General features: G+C 39.8%; 1 protein-coding gene across 6 annotated transcripts in view; it reads left to right on the forward strand.

The window, feature by feature from the left end:
• The first annotated feature begins 665 nt into the window (after positions 1-665).
• The window catches only part of BTBD7 (BTB domain containing 7), an 81023-nt gene continuing 64704 nt past the window's right edge, over positions 666-16984 (forward strand). For 3 of the 6 annotated variants that reach the window (XM_019918688.3, XM_073800097.1, XM_033850690.2), the window contains exon 1: positions 666-804. The gene's annotated coding sequence lies outside the window, so the exon portion shown is untranslated. Of the gene's footprint in view, positions 805-1003; positions 1322-16984 lie in introns of those variants that run through there. The other 3 variants (XM_073800095.1, XM_073800096.1, XM_019918676.3) reach the window with 2 other exon arrangements.

The following is a 16984-nucleotide window of genomic DNA, read 5'->3' on the forward strand; positions in this document are numbered from 1 at the left end:
TCAATCCTTATCCCACGTTTATGGGGGTATCTTGCTGAGGAAAACTTTTCGGTGCCTGATGAAAAAAACAAACAAATCCACTATACAACTAGCAAGGTGGTGTCTGTAAAAGTACCATACAGACAGGGCTTAAGATAAACTGCCAAGAAAACGCCAAGACTGTCAAAAAGGACTTCTCTGTGGAAGCGCAGTCTTCGCTTTACGAAAGATGTGTCGTGAGCGATAGATCATGATGCCGGCCGCCGAATGGAAACATGAATTGGTAGAACCGGTCGTGCGGTAGCGTAGTCATTATAATTCCACTCTGACAGATTTAACGATTTGCCACAATTCCCCGGAATAAGCAAGATGCTGCAAACGAGCTTCAGACTCCGAGTGGAGAGCGGGAATAATGCGCGCGCACTCGGCTCCAACCGATCCCAGGTCCCGTGAACGCGCCTCCCCGGCCAGCCAGGGCGCGCGCGTCGCCGCCGGCCCACGTGACCCCGGGCGCGGCGGCGGCGGCGGGGACTGGCTGGGGCTCGGGCCGGCTCCGCAGCGCCGCGCAGGCGCCCCAGGCCTGCGCCGAGCCAAGCCCCTCCTGCTCGCTCCAGGCGTCAAAATGGCGGCGAGAGAAACCTGGAGAAGCCCCGGAGCCTGAGCCACTGACAGGAGCTGAGACGGGAGGTGGCGGCGGCGACGGCAGGAGGAGGATGGCCGGGGGCGCTGGCGCCGGTGCGGACGGCGGTGCAGGCGGCGGCGGCGGGGGCGACGGCCGCGGTCCCAGCGGCGGCAGCAGCAGCAGCGGCGGGAGGAGCCTCCGGGGTGAGTGTCCCTCGATGTCTCTGAGGCTGTGAGCCGAGGCTGTTACCGGCGCGGTGCTGGGCGTCCCGACGAAGAAGGGGCTGTGCGGGGGCCGTGGGGGCGCAGGGCTGGGGCCCGGCCGCCGCGGGGGGCGCGGGGCCGGGGAAGGGTCACTGGTCCGTCTGGGGCTGAGGCGGCGGTGGCAGGCTGACCGGTCCCGGTGCGCTCAGCGGGGCGGGCTGGGCAGTGCGCAGCCGTCCCGGGGGCAGAGGCGCGAGGTGTGGCGCTTGGGGCGGGGAGAGCGGCCCGAGGTGGCCGCGGCGGCGGCTCGGCCGGCTCCAGTCCCGGGGCTACGAGGGGCGGGACTCGTCGCTCCCAGGACGCCGGGAAACCGCTCCCGAGACTCGGGCGCGTGTTTACCCGGCTGCGGGGCTGCGACCGCCCCGGGGTGGGCGTGAGAGCTGCCGTCCGGAATCAGGGGTCGAGGAGTGCAGGCCTGTGTACGGCTGCTCCCCGGGGGAGAAGTTAGATTGTCCGGGTAAGTTACTGTTTCGGGATCAAACTGGAATTGCGCTTTGACAGGTTGGGAGAGAGACAATACGGAGTCGTTGGTAAAGAATCCTGTGCTTGGAGTGCTTGAAAGGCTAAAAGCGTGCATTTTTCAGTGTCTCATCATTTGCACAGCTGTTTATTAGCCTTACCCCGAAGATGAGAACTTTCTCACCGTTTGGGGGGAGGAAGCCCTGAGTGTTGTTTCTGCTTTGAACTACAATAGCACCTCTTCACATACCAGCACAGATAATAAGTACTCTGGATTAGGCCTAATTCGCAGAAGCAGTCTTGGTTTTACCAGAGAACTGTTTCCTCTGCTAAAACATCTTACTGTAATGAGGAAATAGGCATTTTTACAGAATTACTTCGTTTTTTCAAGTAGCAGAATCTTTTGTCTCTGAATAGCATCCATTTCTTTTAGATTGCTGAAATCAATTACTTTCTCCCGGAAATGTGAAAGAAAGATTTGAAATTGCAAGAATCATACATGTTAATGGCAGCTGTGATTAAACTTGTCCTGGAATTTTGAAGTCAGAAAAACCTTTAACGATATGATGTGACTTGTTTTAGAACTGGGAAACTAGGCCCAGGGAGATGAGTGACTCGCTGTGGGTTCTGCAGCTGGCGAGGGATTGGACCAAAACTAGGATCTAGGCCTCTCTCCGCCCTATTTAAAGAGCTCTTTTCACTACACTCCTGAGCCTCGTATTCTTCATTGATTGCATTCTTCAGCACCATCCTCATTCCTGGGTCTTTGTACAATGTAGTTGAAAGGAGAAATCAGAGAGAGCGCCTCACTCTGATTCTTGACAGTTACTGTCAGCTACCACACGTAACTCATGAAGATTCTTCTCCCTGACCTGAATTTAATAAAAAACCAACTGACATTTCATTTAGAGTTTTCATAGGTCTGTGACTGACTATATTTCTGTCCAGTTGTAGCATTGCTTATTTATGCATGCATTCAGTAAAACCAGTATTCTGTCCCACAAAACCTAACTACTATGTTGTTTTGTTCCTCATTACCAGCATTTAAACAGGTTCTTTGTATCAGGCTCTAATTTTAGGATTTAAAGCACCTGTGTTGTGTTTGCCGGGTTGTACCACCTGGTTTCCACATAGCCACTTGAGTCACAGCAGCTTTCTGTGTTGTGTGTCACAGGCTAACCTTCAGAAGTAGTCATGTCAAATGCTTCTGATTTCATATTCTAGTCATTGAAACTCACACACCAGAGTTGTACCTTGTGTTCAGTTACACAGGTGATTATTGAAGATCTGCTTAGTATTTTGCAATACTAGGAGCTATTGGAGAAAGAAACAAGTGAAATATGTAGACTTTGCCCTCAGAAAAGATAAGATGTACCCCTCTGAGCCTAGAAAACAATCTATCAATACAAAGTATGCTGTACGGGCTTCCCTGGTGGCGCAGTGGTTGAGAGTCCGCTTGCCATTGCAGGGGACGCGGATTCGTGCCCCGGTCCGGGAGGATCCCACATGCCGCTGAGTGGCTGGGCCTGTGAGCCGTGGCCGCTGAGCCTGCGCGTCCGGAGCCTGCGCTCCGCAACGGGAGAGGACACAGCAGTGAGAGGCCCGCGTACCAAAAAAAATAAAACGAAGTATGCTGTACGTGTTCTGGTTAGAGGGAGATGAGTGAGGCCTCAGGAGTCTAAATAACTTCCTGGAACACTTGGGACTTGAGCTAGCTTCTGTGAGGGTTTAGATTTACAGAGAGATTGGAGCAGTTACTTTGTGAGGGAAAAGCAAGAGTGTAATGTGGAGATTAGCTTTGGGGGAGGGGAATAGAGAGGGAAACTAGGATGAGCTGACAACTGAATTTCCTTGGGAAGACATTAGACAGTTGAAAGGATATGTTTGTAGAAGAGTTTGAGTACTGGATTGAGATTTGGATTTTTATCCTCTTGTGCAAGATATGGGGAGACTTTGAAAGTTTGGAGGCCACACATTAATATGTTAAAACTGCCAAGACGCACCTGTCAGTGATCTGTTGGTTGAGTTAAAATGAGGAGAGAGTGGAATGAACCAGGGACAGTAGTAGCTATTGCAGTTACCTGGGTATGAAGAGATGAGATCCTACACTAAGATAGAGTCACTAGGAAAGATGCATAGCAGGTATCTTTTTTTTGTTGCTGTTTTTATTGTGGTAAAATATACATAACAAAATTTGCCATTTTAACCAGTTTTAAGTGTACAGTTCTGTGGCATTAAGTGTATTTCACATTGTTGTGCAACCATTATCACCATCCATCTCTAGAACTCCATTCATCTTCTGCAGCTGAAACTCTATACCCTGTAAACACTAAGTCCCCACTTCCCTTTACTCTTAGCCCCTGACAACCACTATGCTGCTTTCTGTCTCTACGAATTTGATTACTCTAGGTATTTCATGTAAGTAGAATCATACAATGTTTGTCCTCTTGTGACTGGCTCATTTCACTTAGCATAATGTTCATCCATGTTGTAGCATTTGTCAGAATTTCCTTCATTTTTAAGGCTGAATAATAGTCCATTGTATGTATATACTGCATTTTGTTCATCCATTTATCTGTCAGTTGATACTTCATATGCTTCCACTTTTTGGCTTTTGGAATAATGTTGCCATGAACATAGGTGTGCTCATATCTGTTTGAGTCCCTGCTTTCATTTCATTTGGGTATATATCCAGAAAATTTTACATTCCCACAAGCATGCGTCAGGGTTCCAGTTTCTCCACATCCTCACCAACACTTGTTGTTTTTATTATTTTGGTAACAACCATCCTAATGGGCGTGAAGTGATATCTCATTGTGGTTTTCACTTGCATTTCTCTAAAGATTAGTGATATTAGCATCTCTAAAGCTTATCAGCCTTTTGTATATCTTCTTTGGAGAAATAATCTATTTAAGTTTTTTGCCTGTTTTTTAATTTAGTTGGTTTTCTTTGTTGTTGTTGAGTTGTAGGTGCTCTTTATGTATTCTGGATACCAATCCCTTATCAGATAGATGATTTGCAAATATTTTTGTCATTCCACACATTGCCTTTTCACTCTGTCGAGTGTACTTTGATGCACAAAATGTTTTTTTGGTAAGTTTTTAATATTAATGAAGTCCAACTGATCTAGTTTTTCTCTTGTTGCTTATACTTTTGGTGTACAGCTGAGAAATTATTGCCAAATCCAGTGTCATGAAGCTTTTCCCCTTTAAAACTCTTCTAAGAGTTTTCCCCTCAAAAAAACTCTTATGTTTAGGTCTCTGCATGTGGATATCCACTTTTTCCAATGCCATTTGTTGAAAAGACTATCTTTTTTCCATTGAATGGTCTGCCCATCTTTGTTGAAAATCACTTGACCATACATTCGAGGGTTTATTTCTGAAATCTATTGGTCCGTAAGTGTGTCTTTGTGCTGTCACCGTACTGTTTTGATTACTCTAGCTTTATAGTAGTTTTGAAATCAGAAGTGTGAGGCCTCCAACATTGTTCATTTTCCAAATTGTTTTGGCTGTTTGGGGTCCCTTGAGATTCCATATGAATTTTAGATAGATTTTTCTATTTCTGCAAACTATGTCATTGGGATTTTTTTGATAGGGATTGCATTGAATCTGTAGATTGTTTGGAGTAGTGTTGACATCTCTTCCGGCCTTCCAGTCCGTAAACACCAGATGTCTTTCCATTTATTTGTGTTTAATTTCCTCCCACAACATTTTGTAGTTTTCAGTGTAAAAATCTTTCATCTCCTTGGTTAAGTTTACTCCTGAATATTTTATTCTTTTTGGTACTATTGTAAACGTGATCGATTTCTTAATTTCCTTTGCGGATTGTTCATTGTTAGTGTATAAACACAACTCATTTTTGTGTGTTGATTTTGTATCCTGCAACTTTACTGAACTCATTTATTTTAATCGTGTGTGTGTGTATGTGTGTGTGTGTGTGTGTGTGTGTGTGTGTAATCTTTAGAGTTTTCTACATATAAGGTAAGGTTGTTTTCTAACAAAGATAATTTTATGTCTTCTTTTCCAGTTTGAATGACTTTTCTTTCTTTTTCTTGCCTAATTGCTCTGGCTAGGACTTCCAGTACCGTATTGAATAGAAATGGTGAAAATGCACATCCTTGTCTTGTTCCTCATCTTAGAGGGAAAGCTTTCAGTCTTTGACCATTAAGTATGATGTTAGCTGTGGATTTTCCATACATAACCTTTATTATGTTGAGCTAGTTTCCTTACATTCCTGGTTTGTTGAATGTTTTAGCAGGTATGTTTTAAGAAAAAAATTCAGTTATGGGTGCAGAGTTTCTACTTGGTGAAAGAAGATTCTTGTGTCATTGGTGGAATGTTATTGTCAGGTTTTTTTTTTAAGCATCATCTTTGTACATTTGCAGTTACGTTCTGGCTGAAAAAAATACTGCTATAGTTATTCAGTGGGGAAGACTGACACTAATCAAATAATCATACAAAATATGCCTGAGTAACTATAGTACTATTTTGCTTCCAGCTGTATTCCCAGCAGCTAGCATAGTGCCAGGCACATAGGTGCTCACTAAAGTTATTAATTGAATTTAAAAGCAGAAGACTAAGATTTAACCCAATAAGCTAAAAAATATATTGTTTATAATTTTTATAGAAAGTGTTTATTCTGTTTTAAACCACCTTCCCGCTTAACCCAGTCTTGGTACAGTGGTAATAAAACAAAATCAGACTTCTCCACTCTAAAAAGAAACAGTCAAGTGACTTTTTCTAAAACAATTATCTTTTTTAAGATGAGACAACATTTTTCTTTTTAAGTTGATGATAATGGAAGTTGGTTATCAGAATCCAAAATTTCAAAGGGAAGCATAGTTTAAAGGAAACTTTTCATGTAGCTACTAACTTCAGATTTATATTGAAATTCAAACATTCAGTACCTAGTTTATTTACAAAACAAGTTCAAAAATTTTTAATGCAAGCTTCAGTTCTTTTAATTTTTAAAATTTTGGCAGTCTAAATTTTTTCTTTTCTTTTTTTTTTTTGTGGTACGCGGGCCTCTCACTGTTGTGGCCTCTCCCGTTGCGGAGCACAGGCTCCGGACGCGCAGGCTCAGCGGCCATGGCTCATGGGCCTAGCCGCTCCGCGGCATGTGGGATCCTCCCGCACCGGGACACAAACCCGTGTCCCCCGCATCGGCAGGCGGACTCCCAACCACTGCGCCACCAGGGAAGACCAGGCAGTCTAAATTTGACATTGCAAGTTGAGTCTTTCACAGCATCCTTACTATCTCAAATAATGTAGAAACTTCAAAAACGTATAATGTACTAAGTTTTATAAATTGACATTAAATCCATATAATGAACATTATGTTAAAGTTGGAATAAACAGAAATCACTTTAGTACAATACACAGAACATCCTTTAAATCACAAGATTCAAAAAAATCTGCTTTTTTGAGCATTGTTGGAGTTTTTAGACATAGTTGTGATGTATTAGAACACTGGACTGGGAATCAGACCTCCATTCAGATTCTGATTACTATTTATAGTTTTGCAATCTTAAGCAATCCATTTTACCTGTCTGAGGCTTAATTCTTCCTCATCTGTAAGAGGGAAAACACACACACACACAGTGTTTTACGTAGCAGCTTTGCCACCTTGTCTTTTTTTATTCCATTCTTTCCCTCCCTGTTACCACTTACTAGTCTGGACTATTTATTGAACAGCCTACCAGTGGAGTCTCTGCCATTTGTTCTCCCACTTTTCCTCTCCTTCTCTGGCTGTTCTCTATATTGCTACCACACTTTTTAAAAAATGCAATTGGAGGATGTTACTTCCCTACCTAAAAAACTTGTGTTGACTTCCCATTGTCTATTGGGTAAAGTCCAAACTCACAACAGTTTGTAGACTGTGTCTAACGTTGGATTTCCCATTACTCTAGTCATACTAAGCTGTTTCTTGTTCCTACTACTTCTGTTTTTCATGTGTTTATCCCAGTGCTTGGAGTTCTCCTGTTCTTTGTCATCCAGGAGACTCTGAGAAGATGACTCATCACCCATTTCAGTGGTAGATTTTGATTACTCCAAGCCAATCGGCTCAAGGCATTTCCCTGTAAATTATTATTTGTCCCAGTTAGATTGAAAGGAAAGAGACATTCTATTTCTGGGGGAGAGGATTTTTTCCCCTATTGTTTGTGAGCAAGAGAACATGTGGCCCCAGTCGCCACTGGCAGCTGTCTTGTGACCACAGGGGATGATGAAACATGCCCTGAGGATGGCAGAACAGAGAGGTAGAACGAACGTAGGTGCATGACAACATTATTTTAGACACATGTTGTGCTGGGCCTGGGGCTTTCCCTACCGTGGGATTTCTCTTCGTGAATATATTCCTATTGTTTAAGCCAATTCTTCGGGGTTATTTGCCATCAGAAATCTGATTCTTACAGTCGTCTTTATTCTTCAAGACCCAGTTCAAAAGTTAGTTTTACTAGTAATCATACACTCACTCCCTTAGTACTTTGGACCTTTCTTCCAGTCCTTATTTACTATATTTATCATCAGTTGCTCGTGTGTCTAACTCCTCCACGTAACTCTTTGTACTTTGAGCCAAAGCCTGTAGGATGTAGCACCGTGTCTGGTAAACTATAGATACTCAGTGAGTTGTTAGGATGAAATAATAACATGAGTAAGTGCTTTGTAAACTATGTTTTAATAAATATGAGGTATGTTATTGAGTTTAAAACTAAAGTGAGATGGAAAAATCAATTAGGCCAGGCATGCAAAGTGTTCTTTGCTTGCCCTTAATTGTTTTCTAAAAATATCCACTTAGATAAAAAGTTTGACAGTCTCTTCTAGCTACAATTCCTTAAATTTTATGAACACTCTTACCTACTTAAAACAGGAATCATGGAAGGAGCAATAATGAATTGTGTTGTTAGTGTGCAGTTTCCTTCCTTCTTTAGGGGGGAGACTGAATGCCAGAAGAATTTCAAGTATAGTGTCTTTTTTTCCCTATATTCTGAAATTATACTTATTTAATTTGTTTTATCTGGAATTTACTTGTGAGTTGTTCTTTAGAGAAAAATTCCATAACATGCTTCATAAGACTTAATTATGCTTGTCTTCAGACTTTGCCAAAATATTTCTTGCTTGCTTGAGACTAGACATGAGAATTTTCTGGTTAGGAAAAAAGCTTTGAGGCAGAACTAGATGAGTTTGTAGTGAATGTTAGTAATAGCTTATGACAGAGAAATCTCATTATAGCCTTAATTATGAAGTCATAGTTCTGTCACATGCTTCAATGGTAAAGTCTGACAAGGGAGGAAGGATAGGGAAGGAGAGTTAAAATTCCCAACTTGGTGTACCTCACCATTTGTTGGCTTCAGTCAAATAAAACTTTGACATAGTAATTTGTAGTTATTTTTAAAACAAGGTAAGGAGGAATACAGTACACATTAGAAATTGTAAAATCATCTGTTGGACTGAGTATGAAAAGACAAATTTGTCTATGAAGAACAGCCTTCTTGTTTTGACGTCTAGTTGTTTGTTCCCTTGGTACCTTAGTTTCCACATCTGTAAAATGAACAGTATCACCCTCTTTAGGGTTCTTTGATTAATTAAGATAATCTATGTGAAAACACAATATAGTGTTCTGAGGATAGACGCTCAGGCATTCCTTTTTTTTTTTTTAAACAGAGATTATTTTATTTTTTATTTTTTAAAATATATTTATTTATTTGGCTGCACCGGGTCTTCCTTGTGGCACATGGGATCTTTAGTTGCGGCACACAGGATCTTCAGTTGCGGCATGCGGGATCTAGTTCCCTGACCAGGGATCAAACCTGGGCCCCCTGCATTGGGAGCGTGGAGTCTTAACCTCTGGACCACCTTGGGAAGTCCCTCAGGCGTTCCTTTTAATATTGAGCTGCATGAGCCACTTGAATATTTTGGAGATTAATCCTTTGTCAGTTGCTTCGTTTGCAAATATTTTCTACCATTCTGATGCTTGTCTTTTTGTCTTGTTTATGGTTTCCTTTGCTGTGCAAAAGCTTTTAAGTTTCATTAGGTGCCACTTGTTTATTTTTGTTTTTATTTCCATTTCTGTAGGAGGTGATTCAAAAAGGATCTTGCTGTGATTTATGTCATAGAGTGTTTTGCCTATGTTTTCCTCTAAGAGTTTTATAGTGTCTGGCCTTGCATTAGGTCTTTAATCCATTTTGAGTTTATTTTTGTGTATGGTCTTAAGAAGTGTTCTAATTTCATTCTTTTACATGTAGCTGTCCAGTTTTCCCAGCACGGACTTATTAATTCTTGAATGAGAAAAAGTCTGTCGGTTTGTGTGTGTATGTGTATGTGTGTGTGTTTAAGTAACAAAAACTCTCTAGAATAACGTTCAAACTCCCTTTCATGGATCATATGGCTTTTTGTTGTCTAGGCTCTGCTGCTTCTCTGGGCTCATACCTTATTACTGCCAAATACCTCCCGGTTACACTCTGCATGTAGAACTGCTTTAATTTCCTTAGTGAGCCAGGTTTTGTTCTTTCCTTGGGCCTTCACATAGTCAGATTGCTCTGCCTTTTAGAGCATTATTTTGTCATCCCAAACCCTCCCCACCATTACCTTCACCAAGAAAAAAGTTCACACTTATTGTCATTCTTAGATCTTATCTCAGATGTCACTTTCTCAACAGCCCCATAAGGTAAATACTTTTAAATATTATCATCAGATACAGAAAAGATAAACAATTTGACCAAGATCACAAAGCTTATAAAATGGCAGATCTGGATCCAAACCTAGACAGTTTGTCTCTAGAGTTCATCTTCACTAATCTATGCTTCCTCTACATTGTAATGGCCTATTTATCTGCTTGTCCCTAAGTAATTTAAAAGCAAAAATTATGTCTATCTAGTTCATTGTTATATCCTCATGTGCCTATTATCAGCACATAGTAGGTGCTCAGAAAATGTTTAAATGAGTGACTGTCTCTTATTTGAGAGCAGAATTTGTGATTAAACTCCTCTTAGTACCTTTCACATAATACATGTAAGTAAATAGTCTTCATGCTTATGATACAAAGTGAAATTTATATGATCAAGTTCATTGTGGCTTTGAAATATATTGCACTTTGTAACCAAAGATAGTTACAGCCCCATTTTTATAATCACTGTTAACTCATTTTATCCTTTTCTAGCAATGTTACTTGGCATCTTAAACTGGTGCTTTTGTAGGCTTCCTTTTCACATGGTATCCCTATGAACTGTTAAAATACAGATTATTTGTAACTCATTTCTAAATGGTACATAGGAGATTTTACAAAATAAAATGACACTAGTATATGCACTCTGATCATTTATATCTATTAACCTTTTAATGGACGTGATTGCCGTACATATATGGAACTTAGAAAAAAATAGAAGTACCCACATTTTAAACCTTGATGGTATCCCAAAAGATGAATGGTTTATCTAGATTTTTATATCTATAGATTATTATATCTATAGAATAGTCACAGGGTAAATAATGATTTAAGGCATGCACATTGTCGTTCATGTTGATGGGAGAAATTGGAATGTTGTATTTCAGTACACTTTTCAAATAAGTAATGCCTGAAGCTGCTTCCAGGTTCATGCTCTAATCAGGGTCAGTAGGTTAGAGAACCAGAAAAGTCTTCCTCCTGCATGAATGTTCTCACTTTACCAAAGACTTTGCTTCTTTGGTTAATCATTCTCTCTTCCATATCCCCTATGCTCTGGTACAGGGTTTCTCAACTTTGACACTACTGACATGTTGGGTCAGATAATTCTTTGTTGTGGGGCGCTGTCCTGTACTTGCAAAATGTTTAGCAGCATCCGCAGCCTCTACCCACTAGGTTCCGGTAGTACCCTTCTTCACTCCTAGTTACGGCAACCAAAAATGTCTCCAGGCATTGCCAAATGTCTTCAGGGGAGCAGAGTCACCCAGTTGAAAACTGATGATTTACTGCATCATCCCTACTCATTTGTTACAATATCTCCCTCTCTTTCATACACACACCTTTCCAGACTTTCACATCCTCTCTATTACTGCCTCACTTCTTGGCACCTTTTGCAGTCTTTTTTGAAAAGAGTTATAAAACATCTCACTCCAGTTTTACTTCCGGTTCAGTTTCCTCTCTTCAGTTCTATGAAACCACATTTTTCTGGTTTTCCTTTACATCTGTGGCTGCTCCATTTTGGTCTCCTTTATCAGCTCTACTCACTGGACAATGGCATAATTTCTGCTTCTTTCTTACTTTTTCTTATCTCGTCAACTCCTGCCTTTCTTGCCTCATTTCTTTGTATGTTGTCCCTCATATACCTATTAATTCTTAAGCTGTTCTCTCTGTTGAAATGCTCTTACCTATGTTTCTCCCTATTTAAATTCTAATATCCTTCAAGAACCAAAGCAGATGTCATCTTTCCATGAAAGCCTTTTGTAATCACTAAAGCCTTTTCTAGTCCTCTAACGTCCATGCCATGTTCCTGTTCTTTCTCTCTGTCTTCCACTTGCAGCTTTGTGTTATTTATGTATTGGAATATGTCCTGCACTAGACACTAAGCTCATCTTTGTATCCCTGACATTACCTGGCTAAGTGCCCTGCACATAGTTGGTGTTTAGATAGTTGTTGCAGCAATGATGAAGAGGTAGCAGTAGAGTGGAAAGGATTTAGTAAAAACAGTAATGACCTGAAAGGTTGTTAAAAGTAGGAGAAAAAGAAGAAAACTGAAGAAAATTTAAAACTGCTCATGGAATTCTTTACATTCTCTCCTTTCATGGTTTCTTTGATATGGGCCTTTTCTGGTTTCATTCTCCATTTCTAAGCACCTTATTTATTAAGGACCCGTTATGAGCCAGGCACTCTTCAAGATACTTGGAATACAGTAACTGGAAAAGGAAACTGCCCCAGTACTGTAGGAACTTAGTCTCTTTGAGGATGTAGAAATCTTAACAATTAATTGCCCCTACAGAGTGGTAAGTACTGAAATTGAAGTGTATCCAAAACTTTCTGGTAGCACAGAGGAAAGGGGTGACTTCTCAATTTGAAATAAACCTCATTCAGATGCCACTTCTTACATGCAACCTATTTGGGTCACTACCCAGCCTGATTAGTGTTTTCCATGCTTTCCTTTACTTTGTTCTCTTTCAGCTACCAAATTATAAGCATTTCCTGTGCCTCAGTACTTAGCCTTCCGTTCATTCTTTTATATCCTTTTCTTTAGGAAATGGATTTAGTTTTGAGGCTTCAGCTGACAAGTTTCAAAGCCATACCAGCTACAACAAAACATTTTTTTGTTGTGAAATAATACACATGCAAAGAAGCATAGTAAACAAATTTAAGTTTAACTTATTTTTTTAACAAATTATTTTAATGCTGACACCGCCATAGTCACTAAATAGAACGGTGAAAGCATGCTCAAAGCCCCACTCATGCCTCTTCTCAATCATAGCCACCTTAAAGGTCACCGCTATTCTGCTTTTTATGGTAATTGCTTCTAAGATTTAAAAAAAAAAGAAGAAGAAGCCCTGTACCTGAATACCAACTAGATATTTATTCCAAAACAATATAGTTTCATTTTGGGAGACTGGGAGACAGAGGTGGAGGGAGACATTTCACAGTATTCTATCTTGTTCTTGCACTGAAACCCCGAAGAACATCCCCAGGTTCACTAGGAGGACTCACCTGACAGAGCACATAGTCATACTCATGGAGATCATTTATTACAGCACAGGATACAAAACAAAATCAGCAAAGAAAAAAGACACATGAGGCTAAGTCCAAAGAAAAACAGGGGCAAGTTTCCAAGAGGTCTCTTCCGGTGGAGTCACACAGGTCACACTTAGTTCCTCCAGCACTGACTTGTGACAGCACAAGTGAAATATTGTCTACTAGGGAAGCTCATTAGAGACTCAGCACCTAGGGTTTTTACTGATGGCTGGTCACACAGGCATCTACTACCTAACATGTATCAAAATTCCAGGCTCCCAGAAGGAAAGCAAATATGCAGCATAAACCATACTGTTTGCACAGACAGTTTAAGTACAGTGAGCTGTCCTTATCAGTTAAGGAATGGCAAAAACACGGAAAGTCCAAGTTCCCAAAGACCAACCAGGGCCAGCCTTTCAAGCAGGCCTTTCTAAGGATAGCAGTTTCAGGCCTGCTGTGGCTAACTTTTTTCTGCTTGATATTTTTCAATTCAAAATTTAAATAAATAAAAACTCAGCTTTCAAATTGTGTCATTTTCTCTTAAAATGTATCAACACTAACCCAGTGCAAACCTTCACTTTATACATCCACTAGTATCATATGATTGAAAGTATGTTCTATGGAACATTGGACATGGCCTATTATTGGTCTTTCTTAAAGTTCAGGCATACTGAATTAAGCAAAGTTATACAGGTTACTTAGCTGCAGGACTCTCAGCCTTTTGCTGTGATGTGTGTGACCTGGCCTCTATCTACCTGTCTTGCCTCATCTTACATTATCTCCCTTCCCTACTTCCCCTGCGTCAGCCACCTTGGCCTTCTTGCTCTTCCTAGAATTTGCTAAACTATTGACTCTGCTGTAACTCCTCAGCATCACATCACTACTACCTCTGTCAATAAATAATATCAAGCTTTATTTATTTATTATTTGGTTGCGCTGGGTGTTGGTTGCGGTAGACAGGCTCCCTAGTTGAGGCTCACGGGCTCCTTAGTTGTGGCATGCATGTGGGATCTAGTTCCCTGACCAGGGATTGAACCCGGGCCTGCTGCACTGGGAGCGCAGAGTCTTATCCACTGCACCACCAGGGAAGTCGCTCAAGCATTATTTATGTTTATGTATTATTTATATTTATGTATGTGTTTAAGATCTTTCTTCTGTATGCTGTATGTGTTCTTTATGTCTTGTGGGCTTATTAATGCCAATAAATCAACTTATTCTTTCTCATAGCACCCCATGCCTTTCATGGTATTTATCTCAGTGTATGATTTTATTTTCGTAATTATTTGTTTAAATGTCCATTTCTCTCACTTGATTGTAAGCAACATGAAAACCAAGACTATTTTGTTCTCAACTATAACCTTCAACACTTGGCATAGAGCACATAATTGGTATTCAGATTCTTAATGAATAATATAAATAATTCTACAAAACTGGGCTATAGTAAACAGTGTTTCCCAAACTAACCAAGATTTTTTTTTAAGGCTCATTTCATTGTATTTTGCGAGACTGATGTTGTGTAGAATACACTTTGGGAAATACTGATATACTTTAAAGTGTAAAATACTTTACATAGGTAGGATTTGTAGCTAGGAGTTTGTATTTATTGCATATTCTTGATTGAACCTCTGTTAGGAAGATTAATTTAGTGTTGGTGTGCTAGATGAATTAGACTGGAAGCAGAGACCAAGATTGATTTTTGTGACAATTCAAGAGAAGTAATAAATAGTGACTTAGTCTAAGTGATTTGCAGGTGGATTGGTGAACCAGTTTGATATGGAGGAGAAGGATGAGGGAAAGACACCTGCAGTTCTGACACTGGATGCCCAGGATGTCTTCAGCAAACGACATTTGAATAGATTGGAGTAATTGAGTTTCTTCTTCCGGAAAGCATCCTCCTGTTAATCTGGAAAATATATCCATCTTGTTTCCAGGCAACACCAGATAATTAAATTATCTTCATATTTAGGAATTAATAAATTTTTTTAATTAGCATACTGAATTACTTAATAATAACTGTGCTGTAAATTCTTTAACTGTCTAATGACAGCTTTCTACTGTGGTTGAAGAGTGTGTTTACCTACATACTCTAATTTGGAGATGACAACAAAAATTGAGAACTTTTTTCTATTTTGTTCTAACTACTTACATAGGTATATATAAATCTGTTTTCTGATGTAAAAATGTTTACAGGAAGGAGCCTGAAACTCAGACGTTACTAAAGAAAAGACTGAAACAAGTGACTATTTAAAAAATTTAAACATTTATGACAAAAGCCATCATAGTTTTAAAAGGCTAATATGAATATTCTCCCTTGATATTTTAACATTAATATAAAAAGTGTCACAAATTAATAAAAAGAACAGCCACATAGAAGAATGGGCAAAGATTATAAAGAAACACAGAGGCTGATAAATATATTGAGATTCACTTTCACTTACAATTTTTTAAAATGAAGATTAAAATAATGAGATCATTTTTTCCTCCATCAGATTGGCAAAGATTAATAATGACCAGAGTTTTCATGTTCTCATGCAAAGTTGATAGGAATGTAAATTGCAACTTTTCTGACCAGTATATCTCCAAATTAGAAATATATATACCCATTTATCCAGTAATACTATTTCTTTTTTTTTTTTTTTTTTGGCCGCACCTAGCGGCATGTGGGATCTTAGTTCCCCGAACAGGGATCAAACTCGTGCCGCCTGGGTTGGAAGCACAGAGTCTTAACCACTGGACCGCCAGGGAAGTCCCAGTAATATTATTTCTTGATATTTATTCTAATGGTATAGTTTACAGTGGTTAAAGATAGAGGTAAAAGGATTGCAGGACTGTTTATAATATTGAAAAATTGGAAATGATTTTCAGTGTTTTGGTGAAATAAATTATGGCATATTTATACAGTACAGTTCTATTTAGGGGTCTTTAAAAGACAAAGTAAAATTTATATGTACACGTGTTTCTATATCCCTGGTATATTATGAAATGAAAAAATTTTTTTACAGAACTCTTTGTTAAATATCCCTACTTAAAACTATTTATGTCAAAAATGCTAGAAGGGCTTCCCTGGTGGCACAGTGGTTGAGAGTCCGCCTGCCGATGCAGGGGACACGAGTTCGTGCCCCGGTCCGGGAAGATCCCACATGCCGCGGAGCAGCTGGGCCCGTGAGCCATGGCCGCTGAGCCTGTGCATCCGGAAGCGGGAGAGGCCACAACAGTGAGAGGCCCGAGTACTGCAAAAAAAAAAAAAGCTAGAAAAGCAGAAATCAAATTGTTACTTGTTGTCGATGTGGGAAGGGAGGCAGATTTTAGGGAATTGCCTTTTGTCATACTCTGCTGTGTAGGTTTTTTGTTTTTAATTTAAACAACAAAAGTATAATTCTCATAAGTGAATGGGGAAACATTAAGGTTCTGGGGTGGGTAGGATAGAGAAAGTTTAACATATATCTTGTTCTTTGTATATTATGATCTGTTCTACAGTCTTTAAAATTCTTTTGGTCAACAGTGTAACTCAACTTTTCAGACTCTAGTAATAGAAGGCAAAAACACTTCCGGGGAGAGAAAGAAATACAGCCAAAAATTACAGAGATGCTAAAAATTATTTTTTTCCATATTTTCAATAAAGAAAATAAACTCATTTTAATCTTGTAAAACAGTAAAACTAAGAGGGGGGAGGGGATGTACACTGCTTGATGGTGGTGCTTTTGTACTGTCACCAAATAGTATGATTAGTTTTCTATTCAAATTAGATACCCCATCTGAAAATGTTCTTAGGAGCACAATGACTTTTCATCAGAAATTTAATAATTAAACATAAACGTTGAATAATTATTTAGGGATTTAAAATTCAACAAAACTAATGATCTCTTCTTTATGCAAAGGAAATGTGTGGGTATGGAGAAAAATAATTAGGTTAATAATACGGAGTCCTGTAGCTAATCATCAAATTTGGAAACAACCCCCTAAAATATTGTTC

The sequence above is a fragment of the Tursiops truncatus genome, chromosome 2 (genome assembly GCF_011762595.2).
Source record: "Tursiops truncatus isolate mTurTru1 chromosome 2, mTurTru1.mat.Y, whole genome shotgun sequence".
In the NCBI taxonomy this organism is placed as follows: Eukaryota; Metazoa; Chordata; class Mammalia; order Artiodactyla; family Delphinidae; genus Tursiops; species Tursiops truncatus.